This window comes from Balaenoptera physalus (genome assembly GCF_965194825.1).
Source record: "Balaenoptera physalus genome assembly, chromosome: 18".
NCBI lineage: Eukaryota > Metazoa > Chordata > Mammalia > Artiodactyla > Balaenopteridae > Balaenoptera > Balaenoptera physalus.
The window spans coordinates 75,073,312-75,092,978 of record NC_138899.1 but is presented as its reverse complement, the minus strand read 5'-3'; the positions used below and the strand labels follow the sequence as shown (position 1 = coordinate 75,092,978).

The 19,667-nt window shown below is 46.8% G+C and overlaps 1 long non-coding RNA gene across 3 annotated transcripts in view; it reads left to right on the top strand.

The window, feature by feature from the left end:
- The window catches only part of LOC309647882, a 655,782-nt gene that overhangs the window by 51,947 nt on the left and 584,168 nt on the right, over positions 1-19,667 (top strand). For all 3 annotated transcript variants that reach the window (XR_014256344.1, XR_014256345.1, XR_014256346.1), the window contains exon 3: positions 5,428-5,514. This is a non-coding gene — a long non-coding RNA (uncharacterized lncRNA). The remainder of the gene's footprint in view (positions 1-5,427; positions 5,515-19,667) is intronic.

The following is a 19,667-nucleotide window of genomic DNA, read 5'->3' as shown; positions in this document are numbered from 1 at the left end:
TGTCCAGCAAAGTGGATCAGTTATACATATACATATATCCACTCTTTTTTAGATTCTTTTCCCATGTAGGTTATTACAGAATATTGAGTAGAGTTCCCCGTGCTATTCAATAGGTCCTTGTTGATTATCTATTTCATATATAGTAGTGTGTATATGTTAATCCCAATCTCCTAATTTATTCCTCCCTCCGCCCCGGTTTAACTCTTTTCAAGCTTTTGTTTCAATATAGCAGCTTGAATTCATATATTATACAATTCATATATTATATATGAATATATTCATATATTCATGTATATGAATATATACAATGAATATTCATATATTCGTGTATATGAATATATACAATTCATATATTTATGTATTATATGAGTTATATATTATACAATTCATCCTGGAATTCATACATTATACAGTATATAATATATGAATTCATATGTAATATAATTCACCCATTTAAAGTGTATGATTCAGTGGTTTTAGTATATTCAGAGTCTTGTAACCATCACCACAATCAACTTTATAAGATTTTCCTCCCCCCAAAAAGAAACCCGTCACCCCGCATTAGCTGTCACTCCCCACTTCCCCCCGAGCATGCCGAGCCCCTGGCAACTACAAATCTACTTTCTATCTCTGTGGATTTGCCTATTTTGGATAACTCGTGTTATTGGAATCACATAATACGTGGCCTTTTGTGTCTGCCTGGCTTCTATCACAAAACAAAATGCTCCTTATTTCATCTGCAATTTAATTAGACTGACAATGTCGTCTGTCAACCTAAACGGGACACTTGTGGAGCGAGAGGGCTGCTCTTGACAATTACCCTGCGACATCAGGCGTGAACATGGGCCACCGCTAGTCAACCTGGCGAAGGCGTGGGCATCCTGCCTTCAGCTGAGAATGGTTGCACCTCACCGCCACTGTGAAGCCGCCTGCCTCTCCTTCCCTAAATCAAAATTCCCAAATCACCCTCAGCAACCTCGGGTCTCACCAGGAACTGAAGTTAATTTACTTCTAGAGTTGCTAATGCTCTGTTCACGGCTGAAGCACGCTCGTGATTTATGGGAGAAATAAGACTCATTTCCCCCAGAGATGAGAACTGGCAGTTGTATTTTTCATTTTGGAAGCATGAAATTTGACTGCACGGGGTGCAAACTGCAAAGGAAAGCAGGCGCAGAAAGCAGCGCTGTCATGACGAACATGAAAAGGATGGCATGAACTGTGGGCCTTCAGAATGAGCCTCTCGGAGGCTTAATTGGGTGGGTCACACGTCGCAGCTCTGAAAAGGGCAGCATAACTGTTCACTGTTGGGCTGTTAAAGGCACCTGGCTTGGTGTCATCTCTCGCTGCGCCTGTCCCTCCCAGGCTCTTTTATGTACTCTCGGAAAATATTTTCAGTGTTTGTAAGCAAATGAAAAACTTATTATTTTTAAATTATAAGTATCTGCTGGGTGGAGATAGAAGTTATGCCTTTTGGACAACAGCTTCTCACGGTCGCTGCTGACTCATGAGCACAAGGTACGGTTCAGTAGGAGATGTTTTTAACTATCGATGCCCACCCCTCAGCCCGCCTTGCTGCTGTAAGGCGTGCCCCCACATGCAACATGCTCTGCACCATGCTGACGGGGCTGCAAACAAAATATACTTAGGCTGCCCTGGAACGCTACACACAAAGACACAATTATATGTAGTAACCAAGAAGTCATCTTCTCCAAATCTCTGGCTCCGATCATACCCCTGCCTCAGCCTCGAGCCTAAATTCTCTAAGGAACCGGGTGATGTTTCTGTGATTTGTTTGTGTTCTGAATTCACTACCCAGGCCAATTGAGGGCCACCTGTCACAGTGTGGCCAGGGATCAGCCCCTGTGGAAGCTGGTTTTGATTCCCGCTATTCAGATGCAGGGAACGTCCTTGGAGCCAGACGTTGCGTCTAGACGCTTCCCAGCCAAGGAGGACCCTCATACCAGTCCGGTTCTGGGCCCCAGATGCCCATGTGCTCCTCTGGTGTCCCAAGCAGCTTTTGTTTGTGTGTGTTTTGCGTCTGAGCTCATCCATCTGGCTCCCCTTCTGCCACCTTTTCTTCTGTTTACACCCACAATCTCAATTTGTCTTGCAGCTCTTTCCAAACCAATTATGCTATGGACAGATTTAGTCCATTTCTAGGCCAGATGCTCAAATACATCCTTTTCTGCATTAAAAATAATCGAAGTAGGCTCCCAGCCAGCCGCAGGATTTACAGACCCTTGAAATTCTAGGAGAAATCCTCAGAAATCTTTCTGATTCTGGCGCAATCCCCACATTCACTCAGCAGGGGGGAAAAAAGGCATTGATTTCATAGGAGCATGGAAAGCATCTTAAGTGTTGGTCACAGCACCCAGTCTCTCACAGTCAGAAGATCTGGCCTGGACCACCTGGTACATTTCTTTCCCGGTGCGATGTTCCTCCCCAGTGAGGTCACGCACCGCTCCTGGGCAGGGCAAGCCGCTTCTCCCAGCATTTGTGTATCCATCCCCTCCAGCCGGGGAAGCTGGGGTTTCCTTGTCAGCACCATGCTCTCCACTTTGTTGCTTATTCGGGTGCTGTTTATACAGATACGTCATATTCTCTATGGGTGTTGCGTGTTTAAGCTAGGACCATCGTTTCTCACCTCATCTTAAAGCTCCAGGAAAGGGTTTGCTGATGAAATGGGTATGGTGTTCCAAGGAGAAAAAGCTCACGTCATCATGCCCAGGGGAGGAAACCAATTCCTTAGCTGGAGCCCAGCGGAGAGCTTGCAGAGCAGGTGTTTGTGCCTCTGGGAAAAAACATACGATGCTGCGGGTTTCCTTGCTGACGGGAGAGCTGCCCACAGGCATATACCTCTTGGCCATCCATGTTTACACAGAGGCCTCCCTTGGCTTCCTGGGGAGAAAAGCCAGTGTCAGAACCCAGTGTGCGAAAGACTCCAACCTACTCCCAGGGGCCTCAATTAGGTGTCGTAGGTGAGGCCCAGGAATCTGCAGGTGAATTGGATGCAGGAGTTGCCAGCTGCAGAATCTGGCCATGCTGTACCATGGCCTCCCTGTATCCCCCAGGATGCTGAGCTCCAAACACAGGTGCTGTCATGCTGCCCGAAGGTCCAGTTGGGAGCCTCAAGGGTTAGAGCGGAGGGGGGACACATCATACCTGGGGGCCAGGTGGGGCACCCTGCGTGCAGCCCATGGGCACCGTGAAGAGCCCTTCATCAAACGTAAAGGCAGAGGAACGCTGTCCCAAGTCACCCCACAGGAGCCATGGGTCCAAGCGTCGGAGGAAAAGAGAGGGATCAAATGTCACCCACGATTGTCCCAACACCATAGGTTAACCCCCAAGGTCAAGGCTTCTCAAACAAAACCAGCTCTCATTTATAGATTGAGACTGACATTGCCACTAACTACGTTCTATACTATATGTATGAGCCGCTTGGTGTCATTTAATGAGCATTTACTCTGGGCCACAAGGTGGGGGGTCCTTCCTGTGGGAGGAGATGGCATGTGAAGACCCTAAAGAGGATGGTGGTCCCCCCGCCAACCCCACCATCACTCCCTCCTCAAAGTGTGGTCCGAGGCCGGCAGCGTCAGCGTCACCTGGGGGGAGCATATTCGAAATGCAGGCTCTCAGGCCCCCAGCCCCTCTGAGTCAGAGTCTGCCTTCTCACCAGACCCCCAGGTGATTTGAAAGCGAGTTAGAAATTGAGAGGCACCATTCCGCTCCCCCGAGGCCCCGCCAGCTGGGACCCACGGAGGCTCCCGTCTCCCCATCAGTGATGCTTTTTCTGGTTTCTGTCTGAACAGATAAATGTGCCTCAGCCCATACTTTTTTTTTTTCTTTTAAAGGCACAAGCCCAGATTCCTATTAATAAATGAATTCCAACTGAGTGATTTCCAAAGCCAGAGGGGACATGGCATGGTTGAGCTCCGGGGGGGGGAACGGGTGGCGACTGCAGCCAACGGCACCGTCCCTAGCAGCTCAGAAGGTGTTTTATAAACGGCCAAGTCTACCCCCTTATTAAACAGCCGCCCCCCGAGCCCCCAGCCATAGAAACACAAGGCCTGCGTTTCCTGACGCTGTGGACCTGGACGGGGCCTCCTCTGCGGCGGGGAAGCCAGTGGCAACGGGAGCCTGCAGGGACCCGGCTCTGTCCCCTGCTCTGAACGCAGGCACGTTGGAGGCTGATGGGGGGTAGGTGCCCAGGATGGAGCCATCGGCCGAGCTGTGACAGGCCTCCAGTCTTCCAGACTGCTGGTCTGACACGCCATCCAGAATAAAGCAGGCTTGAGTTTTACCAGCCCCCTTGAGTGACAGTCAGATTAAGCGTGACCCGTTGGATGGAGCGCTCGTCTCAGGCTGGCGGGGAGACGGCTTCCGCGCTGGCCTCAGAGCTGGAGCTGCTGTGCCTTAGCCGGCCGTCCACGGCGGCGGCATCCTCCCCACCTCCCACCTGTTCTACCAAAGAATCAAGGACCCTAGGGACCGGATTCCAAACACTTCCCTGTGGCCGGGGCCGCATTCATAAGTTCTAAGGAATGTCATCTAGTCCTGATACAGACTTGCTTGGTACGGGTTTCCTGTGGTTGCTGTAATCAATATTAGAATCAAGATTAGAAGTCATTGCTGGGAAGTGACGGCGAGGAAGGAGGCTTGTCAACGAGCCTGTCAGCGTCAGATGCAGAAACTGCTGCAAAGAAAAATTCTTTGCTGAATCCTCAGCCTCAGAACGGTGACAATATTAACTCTCTCGCAAGGCTTTTTAGAGGAACAGAGAAAACGTAAATGAAATTGCCTCGTGCGTATTAGGTATATTAGGTAAATGCTTGTAGGATCTGGAACCTTCCTCTTTACCACCGACTAGAACATGGAATAGGGAAAATCCATTTTGGAGTCAATCCCCAAGGCTCGGTTTCCGGCACACAACGTGGGTATCACTTGAAGGCGATTTGACGCAAAGGTATTAGTGTCATGGCGGAGCTGTGCTGCGTTTACAGGGGGCCCTGGTGCAAGGCAGAGGCTCAGCTCCCTCAGAGCCGCATCAGGAGACAGTGGAAACCCAAACACTGTGGATTCTTTCCTGCCAGTGTTTTTTTTTTTAATTGGAGTAGAGTTACTTTACAATGTTGTGTTAGTTTCTGTTGTACAACAAAGTGAATCAGCTATACGTATACATATATCCCCTCTTTTCTGGGTTTCCTTCCCATTTAGGTCACCACACAGAGCATTGAGGGGAGTTCCCTGTGCTATACGTAGGTTCTCATTAGTTATCTATTTTATACATAGTTGTGCATATATGTCAATCCCAATCTCCCAATTCATCTCATCCCCCCCCATCCCCCCCTTGGTATGTATACATTTGTTCTCTACATCTGTGTCTCTGTTTCTGCTTTGCAAATAAGTTCATCTGTATCATTTTTCTAGACTACTCAGCCATAAAAAGGAACGAAGTTGAGCCATTTGCAGAGACGTGGATGGACCTAGAGACCATCATGCAGAACGCAGAGTGAGGTAAGTCAGAAAGAGAAAAACAAATGCCGTAAAATACCGCTCATATGTGGAATCTGCCAGGCTTTTCGGGAACACCGAACCCCCTTGATCTGTCTGCCTTCCCACCTATGGGCTCACATAAGCCAGTAGAGGGCAACCTTCCCCATGGGAGGTGTTTCCTAAGGCAGGGCCAGCTGTGTGGACAACTTGGGATTCTCCCGCGGGCAGGTTGGTACCACATCCTGTCAGCCCGGCCTGTTCTCCTGCTTTTTACGGGGAAGCAGCTGCCTTCTTGTGCCCACCTTCTCCAACAGTGTGTCATCACAGGCCACTCCTGGGCCGCTAGGTTCTGTGTGGTGGTCAGAGGCAACCAGCGGCCCCGCTCAAGAGAATTTAATTCTCACCGTGTGTATAAGGGCCCACTTAGTAATTTTGCAAGCATTGTTTAAGTATTTGGGAACGTTTTGTTCATTAGACAACCAAAGTGCTTAAAAAGAAAATTAAACATATTTTCGTTATAAAAGCACTATGAAATGTCCAAGGGAATTTAATTAGCCAAAAGTTCTAAAGTCCTTTTGTAAACAATTACTTGAATTTAAATAGATTTCTAAGTGAAATCATAAGATTTGTTAAGTTTGATTGAAAAGCTTGAGAAAACCTAGGTTTTACAATGCGTTACTTTAAAAAAAAAATTGAACACTGTATTAATTTTTAACACCAAAGTCGCCTGTTTTGGTACTCAAAGTCTCCTTTCAGCACCACAAAAAACATGCAACAGCAAAGGTGCATAGGAGAAACCAGGTGATGTGTTTCCCCAGGGAAACATGATTTTTCTTACCTGTTCTTCTGAGTCTTATTCTTTTCCCACTGGATCTGGTTTTGCCCTTTGAGGGAGAGAAGAAAAATGTGAATTCAGTGTGTTGTCAGAGACGGACGATTTCACACGCTGAGCTCTATTTTTCTGCTAGAAAGTAATTCCTTCCGCCCTATCTCCTCCTATGAAATGATCTTCCATCTTGATTCTGTCTCCCCGAGATATATCATCTACTTCTGGATCCCAAAGCTCTGTGACTTCTCTTCCAAACACCGGGCCCCTGACTCAGATACTAGCTGTCCCTAGGATGGGATGCTGTCATCTCGAATTCAGCACATCTCTGTGATCTCCAGTGCCTCCTTTTCCTTGTCACCCGGCTCAGAACCTCACGGCATCTTTAATGTCTTTGCCGTGGACCACTTTTATTTAATAAGTTCATTCATTCTTAGAATTTCCTTACCACCGCCATTACCGTCAGAGGCCAAGTCCTTACTTCCAGAGCACAAGAACTTTTTTTTTGGAGGGAGGGGGATTTTTTTGGATTGATATATAATTCACATACGGTTGAAATTCACTTGCTTAAAGTATACAATTCTGTGTGTGGTTTTTACTATATCCTCAGATATGTACAAATATAACCACCACCCACCCCCAGAGCTTGTTCATCTTCCCCCAGGGAAATCCTGAACAATGACTTTTTTTTTTTTTTTTTTTTTTTTTTTTTTTATTTATTTATTTTTGGCTGTGTTGGGTCTTCGTTTCTGTGCGAGGGCTTTCTCTAGTTGCGGCAAGCGGGGGCCACTCTTCATCGCGGTGCGCGGGCCTCTCACTGTCGCGGCCTCTCTTGTTGCGGAGCACAGGCTCCAGACGCGCAGGCTCAGTAGTTGTGGCTCACGGGCCTAGTTGCTCCGCGGCATGTGGGATCTTCCCGGACCAGGGCTCGAACCCGTGTCCCCTGCATTGGCAGGCAGATTCTCAACCACTGCGCCACCAGGGAAGCCCCGAACAATGACTTTTGAATGAGCCTTATTGCTGGTGGTCTTTGCACTTAATTAAATATACCTAGAGGTGGTTTGAGGGTTAAGCCATGTTCGGTTCAAATGCCGAGAGCGCCATGTTGTCCTTAGCTGAGGTGACTGTGGTGTGGTGTCTCTGGGCTCCGAACCCCAGCAACACGACATACTATTTTTGTGGCCTTAATATTTCCTGTGCCCAGTTTTATCATCTGTAAAATAGGATAGCAATGGTACAGTACGAGAATAAGATAAACTGGCACGATGTGAGCCATCGATGAACATAAGTTGTTATTTTATACACTTCTGATCCAACCATATAACTTTAATGCATCTTCTTAGAATTTTAATTTTGAGATGACTGTAAATTCACATGCCATTGCAAGAAATCATACAGAGAGATTACTCAGTTTTCCCCAGTGATACCATCTTGAAAAACGATTGTCCAAATCACCACCAGAAAATTGACATTGATGCGAACAAGATACAGAGCATTTCTGCCATGACAAGGATCCTTCACGTTGCCCTTTCATAGCTCCCCACTCACTCCTTAGCCCCTGGAAATTCCGAATCTGCTCTCTGTTTTATCATTTCAATCACGTTAAGTCAATGCGATCATAGGGTACTTGGGATTGACTTTCTTCACTCAGCACAGTTCCCTTAAGTTCCATCCAAGTTGCTGTTTGTAGACACTGGATTCACTTTCATTGCCGAGTAGTGTCCTTCGGTGTGGCTGGACCACACGTTGTTTGACCATCTGCCCACAGAAGGTTTCCAGATTTTCACCATGACAGTAATGCGTATTTATTCAGACTTCAGTGCTGAGAAAGAACTCTTTCGTAGATCTCACCTGTTCCATACAGTAGCTCTGGGAGACAGACCAGGCCGTGTTAGCCTCACTTTATAGTGAGAAAACGGATTTGCCCAGTGTCACATAGGCTGTGCATGACAGAGCTGGCCCTCAGATCACCTGAGTAAATACCCTGCGCTTTTGTTTTTCACCGTATCACTCTGCTTCCTTTATAAACTCATTCATTCAGCAAACGTTTCCAGAGTGCCTGAGCTCCGGGAACACAAAAATGACAAGACACTGTCCTTACAGAGCTTATGTGAGAGGGCAGTCAGAAATTCAAATAACAAAATAACAACCCAGAAAGGTAACGACTGTGATGCTGAAGGTGGGAAAAGAGAAGATGTGTTTGAATATGTGTTTGGGGGCAGCCTCACCAGGTCCCTGCACGTTGTGGGCATGGGAGCTGGTGACAGTATCATTCAGCTGAAGGCAGTGGTGTGTGTGTGCTGCTGTATAGAAGGTTCTGCTGAAGTTTCCCATGGAGTGTGACAGTTCCCTGAAGGTCATTGGCTGAGGACAGACGCAGGCTGGGACCAGATATTCTAATTTCTGTGACTATTCGAGTCCCAAAAATAAGCAGAGCCTTGTATGCAGAGACCGAGAGAAATACAACTTTCCTCGGGTGGCTTCTGCAAGAGGAGGAAAGACATTCGCATTTGCCAAGAGACCCGGACCTCAGACCCTGGAGAAAAAGGGACCCTAAGGAAAGCACCGGGTCGACACAGGAAACGAGCCACAGTGCTTCTCAGATCCACACCACGTCTCCAGGACCACACACGGCGGTGGAATTCCGGCCACCGGTTTCAGAAACGACGCTGAGAGCAAGCCTGTCTTCACAGAGCTAGTCACCGTGTTGGGGAGACAGACCAACAGACACGCGCGGCGTACACAGTGTGACGGGTGCCACCCCAGGGCCCACAGGGTGAGTGCTGAGGACATGTGACAGCCCAGCAGAACGGTCCTGCAGGGCAGACGGGCCATTTGGAGGAACGTGGGAAGAGTTAAGAGCTAAGGCATGGCACCCCTTATCAAGTTTGTTGCCCACAGCTTCCCACCCTGTTCCTGTCCGGGCAACATTAAAGAGAAAGCCAGCATCCTGGATTTCTCAGCTGGGCAGGACCCAGCTACTTTAGGTCACAGCCCTGCCCTCGGGGGGTTATTCTCCACAGTTATTGGCTGGCCTCTGAAGCATCCTTCCTCTGCTGCAAGAAAGGGCTCTTGTTTGCTGCTGAATAGCTTCGATAGCCTGCTTCCTGCCCACATCAGCTTGGAGGTCCAGAGGCTTCTTTTCGTTTTTGAACCATCTCCGCCCCTTTAAGTTCAAACTGATGACGCAGCCATCAATTCAAACCTTATAAACATGGTATGGGTTTCCCCGGAACCATGAGGAATTTATAAAAGTCACACTCACAAATATTTTGAGATGGGGCCCTGTCTGGCTTGGGATTAGATTTAGAATGCTGTAGGATAACACCCTTAAGAGTCTTAGAAGTCTTTTGACCAGCTGAGAGGTCTCGGAGACATGCCATTAAATATTCCTGAAATCGTAAAAGAGAACCACATCCTTGAGAGGACCCTTTTTTTTTTTTAATTTATTTATTTATGGCTGCATTGGGTCTTCGTTGCTGCGTGCAGGCTTTCTCTAGTTGCAGCGAGCGGGGGCTACTCTTCGTTGCAGTGCGTGGGCTTCTCATTGTGGTGGCTTTTGCTGCAGAGCACGGGCTCTAGGGCGCGCGGGCTTCAGTAGTTGTGGCACACGGGCTCAGTAGTCGTGGCTCGTGGGCTCTAGAGCGGAGGCTCAGTAGTTGTGGCGCACGGGCTTAGTTGCTCCGAGACATGTGGGATCTTCCCGGACCAGGGCTCGAACCCGTGTCCCCTGCATTGGCAGGCGGATTCCTAACCACTGGGCCACCAGGCAAGTCCGAGAGGAACTTTTACCTTAAGGCCGTCTTATTCTGAGAATAATTTGCCTTCTGGAAAGGCTGGGAGTGTGAAGCAGTTTAATTTTGAACCCAGAAAATCCTGGCTTCCTTGTATATTCTATAAATTATGTTTGAAAACTGAAAAATTCTTCTAGTTCATTTCTCTTTATCTGTCCCTTATCTGCTGAAAGAAATCAGTTGACACTTTCAACCTTCTGCCCAAAACTTCCTTAGCCAAATCCGCTATCCATTAGCTGTGGATGGTTTTATTTTCCACATTTCCACATTTGTCACAGTTGAACAGGTGACAGCTTTGCTAAACTGTCCACCACTACATCACACGGATTTTTTTTCCTCCAGCTTCCAATAACAATTTCCTCGCTGCTTTTACAGGCCCGATAACGATCTTCCTGAAACTCTTTTAAGCCGTGGCACAGGCTTAAAGCCAATGCCGTACGGTTTACGTTTTTAAACGTCAACACCGCATTCCTGGTACCAATTTCCATTCTGGTTATCTGTCGCTGTGTAGCACACCGCCCGAAAACGTAGTGCCTTAAAACAGCAATATTTTCTTATCTTTCACTGTGCTGTGGGTTGACTGGTCACAGATGAGCGGTGCACATGGGGGTCTTTCATGTGATCGCAGGCAGATGTTGCTGGGGGCTAACGTCGAGGATGTGAGATCAGCGAAAGAGGTCAGGGTTAGACCGTGAAAGATCAGTGTGCCTGGTTAAGGAATTTTAACTTTAAAACATAGTCAGTAGGGATTTCTGGAAGAATTCTGAGCAAGAAAGTGAGGTTATTAGCCCTTTCACAGGAAAATAATGAGAAGCCGAGTGGGAGTGGGGTGAGGGAGAGGCCAGAGAGGCGCAGGTTGTTAGAAGGCCTGGGGGTGGGCAGAGGCAGTGGGGTTGGGGGAGAGAGCTGAAGTTTAAGGGCAAAAAGTGATGTCCAGGCTCATCTGCTTCTCTCCATCAGTCCTGGCAGCTTCTACTGGAGGCTGCACCCAAGTCGTTCTCCTCTTCAAGCCTCTAGGAGTGTGCTCAGGATGGAGAGTGGTTTAAGGCTATTCGGAAAATTGTCAGGAATTATGTTTGAATAACCATAATAGAGTTTTGTTTTCTTCCTAAGTCTTCCAGAGGGCACTTTCTGGGGCTCAAAGACCATGCTACCCCCGTGTCCTTGTCATGGGCCGAACTTAACTCATGCCCTCTGCCGTCATCTCACTTGGCAGCTTGATTCCAACTTTTGACGACGCTTTCCTCCCTGAGATACTCTCTTCCTTCCATGCCGTGTCCAAGACACCCCATTCTCCTTTTTCTTCTACCTCCCTGCCTGCTTCTTTCCTGTCTCTCTGCGGATGTAGCATCCTCTACTTGGCTGTTCCATGTCGGAGCTTCTCAAGCTCAGCCCTGGGCTCTCCTTACCCTTGTCTTGGAAACTTGACTCTGAACTCAAACGACTTCCAGTACTTCTTTGCTCTCATGACTCTTGTAACAGTTAGGATTGGGTTTGACTATAGATGAGAGAAAACTCCAAGTATCAGTAGCCTAAATGCTATAAAAGTATTTCTTTTCAGGGATCTAGTCTTCTTGTCGCTCTGCCATCCTCAACCTAGGACTTTTACCTCATGGTCCAAGATGACTTCTTGGGTTCCAGCCATCACAACCACATTTCTGTCAGCAGGCAGGAATAAGTCAGGAGGAAGGACACACCCTTTCCTTTAAGGATACTTGACAGAAGTCATACCTGGCATTGCTTATATTTCATTGGTTAAAATTTAGTCAGGTGACCACCCTGGCTCAAGGGAGGTTTGGAAATGTATGACCAGCTAAAAATTAGATGTTCTAAAACTAAAGAAGAAGGAGTAAGTGGATGGACAGCAGGTTCCAGCTAGTCTTTGCTACATCTCCCAGATACATACCTCCAGGCCAGACTTCTCTATAGCCCCTGCCACTTTGGTACTCAAAGACATCTCAGAACCAAATATCCAAGACTGAACTCATGATCTCTCTCAAATTTGTTCCACTTCTGGTATTTCCTTTCTCGGTGAAGGGCACCACAATCTCTCCAGCTGTGCAAGCCAGAAACCTAGGCGCCATCCCTGGCTCCTAAGATAGATAGCACTAATCGTTCCCAATTCATCCTTGCCATGGCTTCCCTGGGCAGAGTCTGATTCCCTGGCCCACTGTCTTTGGGCTTTGCCATTTGGCATCCTGGGGCTGATGCTATATCAGCAGGCACTTATTAGGCTGTGTCCAGCCAGAGGCTTGGAATGTGCTTCTGTGTTTTGGCTTGGCCTCTTGCCCTTCTGCCATCCACCGTGGAAGAGCTTGCCCCCAGGAAACTGCAGATTCTAGAATGAGAAATACATGGATTACCTACAACCCGAAGCAGAAATGCCCCCAACCAACCTGCAGACCTATAACAAGAAAGAGAAATGAGTATTGTAACCACTGAGAATTTGGAGTTGTTTGTTATCCAACATTACAGTGGAAACCGCTGTAACTGTTTGTTTTACTACAGTGGAAACCTAATTAGTATAATTATCTTGTACTTACATATCTGCTCCTCCATTTAGTCTTGTCAATTTATCTCAGTAATATCTCTGGAATCTCATCACATCTCTCCAGCTCCAGGGCCACCATTATCTTAGCCCAAGCTATGGCCACTTTGCCTGGACCACTGCAAAGCCTCCCGCCTGGTCCCACACCTCTGCTCTGGCCCCTTGGCATACAGCTCTCCACCCTGCAGCCAGACGCCCTTTGAAAAAGGCCAATCTTATTTATTTATTTATTTGCTTGTTTGTTTGCTTTTGGTCACGCCTTGCGGCTTGCGGGATCTTAATTCCCTGACCAGGGATCAAACCTGGGCCCACGGTAGTGAAAGTGCCTTGTCCTAACCACTGGACCTCCAGGGAGTTCCCGCCAATCTCATTTTAAAGAGGGATGGGTCTCTCCACTTTCTTGTCCCAGGCGATTCTTTTATTCTCGTTCATTTACAGATAACAGGGGGTTTCCTTATCCACAGGGCCACTGTTCCCCACTGGGGCATATCCAGGTTACTACTTCACCATTATCTCTTGGGGGGAGAACGTCTTTAAAATTTATTTTATTGAAGTATAGTTGATTTACAATGTTGTGTTAATTTCTTCTGCACAGCAAAGTGATTCAGTTATACATATATATGTGTGTGTGTATATATATATATATATATATATACATTCTTTTTCACATTCTTTTCTATTATGGTTTATAACAGGATGTTGAATATAGTTCCCTGTGCTCCACAGTAGGACCTTGTTGTGTTTCCATCCTATATATAATAGTTTGCATCTGTGAAGCCCAAACTCCCACTCCATCCCTCCCCCACCCCCCTCCCCCTTGGCAACCACAAGTCTGTTCTCTATGTCTGTGAGTCTGTTTCTGATTCATAGGTAAGTTCATTTGTGTCATATTTTAGATTCCACATATAAGTGATACCGTATGGTTTTTGTCTTTGTCTGACTTATTTCACTTCGTATGATAATCTCTAGGTCCATCCATGTTGCTACAAATGGCATTATTGCATTCTTTTTTATGGCTGAGTAATATTCCATTGTATATATGTGCCACATCTTCTTTATCCATTCATCTGTCGATGGACATTTAGGTTGCTTCCATGTCTTGGCTATTGTGAATGGTGCTGCAGTGAACATTGGAGTGCATGTGTCTTTTTGAATTAGAGTTTTCTCCAGATATATGCCCAGGAGTGGGATTACAGACTCATATGGCAACTCTATTTTTCGTTTTTTGAGGAACCTCCATAGTGTTCTCCATAGTGGCTGCACCAATTTACATTCTCTTGGAGGGAGAACTTACATGTGTCACGAGCCGTTGAACCGAGGGCGACAGTCTGCGTGGGCTGAACAAAGGTTGATGTCACCCTGGCTGGGCTCATGATGTGGGGAGAGCGGGCTGTGAGAAAGATGACCCCTCAGCCCAGGCCGCCTCCTGGCAGCGTGCCTTCCCGGGTGTAGACGGGCTGCCACGTGGGCTACGGTCCCACCCGGCCCTCTGGCGCTCCTGGGGCAGAGGTTGGGCAGTCCCTCCATGCCCTTCTCTCTGCATGGTTCCTACAGGCTGGCCGGTCCTTCTGGCCTCGTGCTCGCGATCCCCACCCACCCCGCCCCCATACAGTCCAGGGTATGATCTACTCACTTCGGATGAACTTCACTCCCCTGGTCTCTTCGGGACTTTGCCTTTTGGTTCACTGGACGCTCTGCTCTTACAAATCAGAGCTCTGGCTCTCACAGCTGTTCTCTCTCTGGACTGGAAGCCAATGGCCAAATCTTGACCCCGTGTTGGTCTTTGCCACCCGGGAAAGCGCGGTTTCACTCCTCCCCAGGAAGAGCCGTGCTGATTTAGGAGCGCAGAAAAGAAAAGCACAGGAAGACGTGAACGTATTTGAAACATATTTCAATGCATGATAACGTCACTGTCCGTCTCCACTTAAGACTACTCAGTAGCTTCCTGCTGATCTTAACATAAAGAAGAAAATCTTAAACATGGCCCAAAGAGCCTAAATGGTCTGGCTTCGGCCTTCCTCTCCAGCTAATCGTCCACTCCAGCCCCTCCAGCCTGCTTTCTGTGCCTTGGAAGAGCCACGCTGCCACCCCCACTGAGTCCTCCTTCCTCTGGGAAGCCCCTCTAGACACCCCCAGTCCCTGTGACGAACTCCCAGAGCCCCACTCCTTTAATTTCAGGAATTTCTTTCACTTGCTGGATTATTTGGTTGCCATCTCTCTGTCCCCGAGTCTGTAAGCTGTGAGAGAACTGGCATGCAGTTGTCTTTTTCATCACTATTTTCATTCTTTTTTGGTCGCGCCATACGGCTTGCGGGATCTTAGTTCCCCGACCAGGGGTCGAACTGGGGCACCCCCTGCAGTGGAAGCTCGGAGTCCTTAGCACTGGACCGCCAGGGAATTCATTATTTTCATTCTTCAGTGAATGGATGAATGAATGAATGAGATAGATGGATAAATGGATGGATGCAGGGATGGTAGTTACTGGTTAAAGGCAATCGTGCAACTCTGGGTCCTAATCCAAATTGGTCCATCAGAGTATCAAGGAGCAGACACAGCCTGATGAATGGTTGGAATATATATAGCTGCCTATTTGGGGATAATTTGAAATAGAAAAATTAAGTCCTCCTAAATCACCTGGTCCCACCTCCAGGAAATTTTACCAGTTAGGGTTATTCCTTTGTGCTGGTCCTCAAGAAACTTTTACTAAAATTCCAATAATTCTAGGAGAGTTCAGTCCTCACGAGCTATATTTTAGGCAGCAGAATTCACAGCTGAGCCCTGGAGATCAGGGGGAGAAGGAGGATGGGGAAAGAAGAGAAATGGAGAGGTGGGGAGGGAGACAGACCGTGAGAGGGACCCTGGGAGGGAGTCAAGCCAGCGAAGGCGTCATCAGCTTCACAGATTTGCCAAGATCCCATCCTTTTACTTTTACGCTTCAGGATCCAGCAAAAAGTCATTTCGCTGCTTTGAGTTTTTCCCCCAAAGCACAAGGATACAAAAACAAACCAGGGAAACTTCTTTAGAGGTAATTGGAAGCACATGGATATGAGATGTTTAGCATTTGAATATATCCTCTTGGAAAACTCACTCATTCATCCATTTACTCATTAAAGAAATACTATTGTCAATCTCGTGCCTGGCCCCGGGGGCACTGGAAATAGAGAATGAACCAAACAGACTGCGTTTTTACCCCCATAGGATAGTGGGAACTTCCCACAGGGGCTTTTAGAGAATAGACATGTGTTCTTCTGGGTCCACGCAGACTCCCCTGGCTTGTAACTGCCTGGAAGCAGTGGGAAAGGGGGGATCTGGGGAAAGTTGGGAACTGTATGACATTGTTGAGAGGCACAGAGAGCATCGAAAGGGAAAGGAAAGAATATTCTCTTTTCCCATCTTTTTAAATTTTTGGTGCCAGGACCTGGGCAGATGAGGGGAGAGAGGGATGTGGTTAGAAGCTGGACTCCAGGAAGTGTCATCTGTGTGGTTTGAATTACTCTAATGGCCTGATGCCAGCCTGTAGCTTTGAAGCTTTGCAGCAAATAGAGAAAAGATGTCTGATCTGCAAAGGAGAGTTTAACTGGCTGGTGGTGCGAGAATCAGATCTGCTACATCTTATTTCACTTTACTTATTTCCTTTTGTTCCCGATATTCAATTTCTACCCTTCTTCAGTTATGTAAGAGCTGGACTCTTCATGTTCTAGCATCCTACCCTTAATGAAATTCCTTCTATTCCTTTTCTTACTTTTATTACACATTCTTCCCCCACCCCCAGGCCATTACAGAGGGCACGTACAAAATAAAGCGATTCTGCGATTTCAATAAAAGCCATGTAATCTCTTCCTAAAGCACCACTCTGCTTTGGAAAAATCAATATTCCTCCATTGGCAATTTCCCATAATGTGGTTAGTTTAACAAAATTTGAAAAATCAAAATGTTGTGAGAACAATTGCATTCTTCCAAATTCTCCTTAATTTCCTACCCTCCAGTGTTTCTTAGACTCTTTCACGTCTTACCTCATTGTTGGCTAAGGGAAAAGGTCAAGAAAAGCTGGCCTTGAACCGTTTCAGAAGAAAGGGTGTATCAGTCAGGGTGGCTTGGTTGTAAGGGATAGAAACTCGCTGTGAGTGAGCCCAAGTGGAAAAGGCATAGATGGAGGGTGTGGGGCTTGTTAGCAGTGGGACGCGAGGGCACCTAGGCAACAAAAGGAGCACATGTCCCCCATAGAGGCCCAAAGCGAGCGGTCCCTTCCCATCCCACACTCAGCTGGACAATTATGAGGATGGTGGGGGTGCAGCTGGAAGAAGAGGTTCTTCTGTTTGGAAAAGGTGTCTGGGCTGAGGGCTTGAGCGTGCTTAATGGGCAAAATGATTGTCTTCTTGCCCCATGGTGCGGGGCCCCGTTCTGGACTCCCCTGCTTGGCGAAAAGGGAAAGCTTTCAGCAGAGCTGTCTACAAGAGCTGTGTCCACTTCCTCACCAGTGGAGCTTCCAGCCACCCGTCTCTGCCCTGGAACTGTGCATGGCTAGATTACCCACAGCCTCCATACTGCGAACTCCAGTGGACTTTCTGGTCCTTCTGTTGCTCTACCGGACACTGTTCCCTGGGCATCTCTGATACGCCCCGTCCTTGCTGTCTTCTCCTGCACTGGCCTCTCTTTCGTGCTCTTCTGCCAGCTTCTCCTCCTCCTCTTGTCCCCTAGTTGTGGGAGTTGCTCAAGGCTTGGCCCTGGGCCCTCTTCTCGTCTCTGTGTTCTCCCGTTAAGCAGGTCCATCAATAACATTCCCTCTTAGGGGAGCCCCGGGCATCTCAGTCTTAACATACAAAACAGAGCCCTAGAAGCGCCTCCCTCAGTCCAAGTCTGATCCTCTGCCACTCTTAGTAAGAGGTGCCATCACCCCTGCCCCATCACTATCGCCCCCTGGTTACTGGGTTCCATCCTCGATTCCTTGCATTTCCACTCTCTGCTGTAGAACCCAATAGCACGTTCATTTGGCTGAACCTCAAATATATCTGCCATAAGCTTGTCTCTCTTGGTCTCCGCCACAATCATCTGGGTCAACGCCACCATCATATCTCACGTGGTTGACCAAGCAGCCTCCTAACCAGTCTCATCCAACCAGTTTTCCATAGAGCATTCTTTGAAAGGACGATTATGTCACCTCCCTACTTAAAATCCTTCAATGACGTTCCATTGCCCTAAAGATGAAGGCCAATATCTTCTCCAAGTCCCACTAGGTTCTGCCTATTCTAGCTCCTCTTCACTGTACACCCTCATCCACGCCTGTCTCCTGCTCTCTCACTCGGCCAAGGCACACAGGATATCCCTAAATTCTTGGAATACACAAAGCTCTTTCCTGCCCTAGGACCTTTCTACTCACTCTTTCCTCTGCCTGGACCGCTTCCCTCTATGGCTTGTTTGTTGTTATCTTTTTTTTTTTTAATTTAAGTTAAGGTTCAAATTTGGATTCTTTTTTTCTTTTTTTTTTAAAGAAATTCACGTTCTTTTATTTATTTATTTATTCATTTACGACTGTGTTGAGTCTTCGTTTCTGTGCGAGGGCTTTCTCCAGTTGCGGCAAGTGGGGACCACTCTTCATCGCGGTGCGCGGGCCTCTCACCATCGCGGCCTCTCTTGCTGCGGAGCACAGGCTCCAGACGCGCAGGCTCAGTAACTGTGGCTCACGGGCCCAGTTGCTCCGCGGCATGCGGGATCTTCCCAGACCAGGGCTCGAACCCGTGTCCCCTGCATTGGCAGGCAGACTCTCAACCACTGCGCCACCAGGGAAGCCCTGTTGTTATCTTTTTTCATCATTATGTTATCATTTATGACTCAGCTTAAATGTCACCTCCCGCAAAAGACCTTGGCAGATTACCCTATACTCTGCTCTAGGACTCACTTATTCCCCTCCAAATCAGATCAGGATTTGCAATTATTTATTTGTTTATTGCATCTCACATTAGACCATGAGCACCCCAAGGACAGGGATAATCACATCTGCCGTGTTCTCCGTTTTTCCTCAATGCCTAGCAGAAGACCTGGCGGGTCGTATGTGCTCAAGCAGTGGTGTCTGAAGGGATGCGTAAAAACAGCATCGGTGATAACTAACGCCCTGTGAGTCAGGGGTCTCGTTTTGACTACTGAACTGTAGATAGTTATGTTGGTGAAACTTTTGGGGAAAATATTTAAATAATCTGGAATTGGGATCATGTTATGTCTGAGTAAGATGTACTCAGAGAATTCCATGCTGCATTAATTTTCAAATAGAACAAAGCTACATTCCTTCAGAAGACACCAGAGGAGGAGAATTTCTATGACAAGACTATTTCTCACTCCAATTCAACAAGTCTCCTAGTAAGTAAGATATAAACAGAGCATCTTTGAAGTTAATATGGAAACTGCATTGGAATCTCGATATGCGATGAAGCAGAAAGGGTGAAGGTAACACTGAGATGCTTTTTTTTGGAACAAACTACAACGTGCTATCAATAAAAACATTCAGACTCTGACCACCTTCTCCCCCCTAGGAAAAAAAAAAAACGTTATTTAAAAAGAATTCTTCAGCATCATCAAACAGGAGATAAGATTATTTGAAGATGAAGTCTAAGGAGATATTTGACATTAGCTCATAATTACCTCCTCACAATTCTTTTCCAAAAAAAAAGGAAAAAGAGCTTTTTAGTAACTGCAAAATTTTCAATAAAAATAAGTTTGCCCTTCAACAACAATACCATTGAACCACATTTTTTTTTGAGATTGGGCTCTGATAAAAAGATCAAATAATCTTCTTTTATTTTTCATTACTTACGATTAAATGTTCTTCATTTATGCAGTTTTTGCTTATTTTTCAAACACTTCACTTTTACTAAGGTTGTCTAAAAACTTTGTTTGAATGATAAAATACAACCATTATAAATGTTTTTCTTAGTATTTGTAATATGTTTATAATTTCTCTGATGTGTAAATATTTGTTTTCACTGTTTTTTAAAAAATTTGGTAAATTTCACAC